Genomic DNA, 680 nt, shown 5'->3' with positions numbered 1-680 from the left:
AAGTGCACAGTCAATTACTCCGCCTATAAACTCACATGCGGACGAAAAATACAAGAACATTCTTTCTTGTCCTGCACCTTTCACGTGGAGCACCTCCTCTGCAGTGCACTTTATCCACCAATTGTGAGTGCCGAAGCTGTGGTCATTCATGGAAGCAGTGTTGCTCTGAGGAACAGGATTTCGATGCTGATGACAAGAAAATTACCTCTTCCTGCGTCCATCTAGCGATAATCAGTCACTCAGGAACCCCTCAAGCCTTTGCAGGTACCATGCTAATCTTATCTGTATCGTTCCTATCTTAACAGATGGCACTCCCGAAGGAGGCCACCCTTCACTTGCTGCCCTATGCCGAAGCAACCATGAAAACCAGTTACTGATGATATATTAAATCTCGATCGGTTGCTCTCATGCACGGCAAAACCAATTTAAGCAAGCGCTTTGAAAATATTTCTTGCTGGTAGGTTTAAAGGAATCAGTAGGATGCAAAAACTCGATCTCACTTGCGCTGCACCTCTTCCCTGGTGCTTCAGAGACTGTACGCGAAGTCCCGGTGCTAACGTCGTACACTTCTTAAACTAAGGTTACGTCTTCACCAACCTTTTCTTGTTTGTTTAGGTTTTTGTGGGCTAAATATTGTGTAATATGGCAAATCGTGTTTCTTTGCCCGAGACCGCACATAT

General features: G+C 45.0%; 1 non-coding gene across 1 annotated transcript; it reads right to left on the bottom strand.

Moving 5' to 3' along the window:
• Positions 1-219: 219 nt before the first annotated feature.
• LOC113147093 lies at positions 220-326 on the bottom strand. Its single transcript, XR_003297368.1, has one exon. It is a non-coding gene; the product is annotated as a U6 spliceosomal RNA (small nuclear RNA).
• Positions 327-680: the final 354 nt, after the last annotated feature.

This window comes from Cyclospora cayetanensis, unplaced genomic scaffold, assembly GCF_002999335.1.
Source record: "Cyclospora cayetanensis isolate NF1_C8 unplaced genomic scaffold, CcayRef3 CcayRef3_contig_125, whole genome shotgun sequence".
Classification (NCBI taxonomy): domain Eukaryota; phylum Apicomplexa; class Conoidasida; order Eucoccidiorida; family Eimeriidae; genus Cyclospora; species Cyclospora cayetanensis.
The sequence above is the reverse complement of the archived record's forward strand: the minus strand, read 5'-3'. Positions and strand labels throughout refer to the sequence as shown.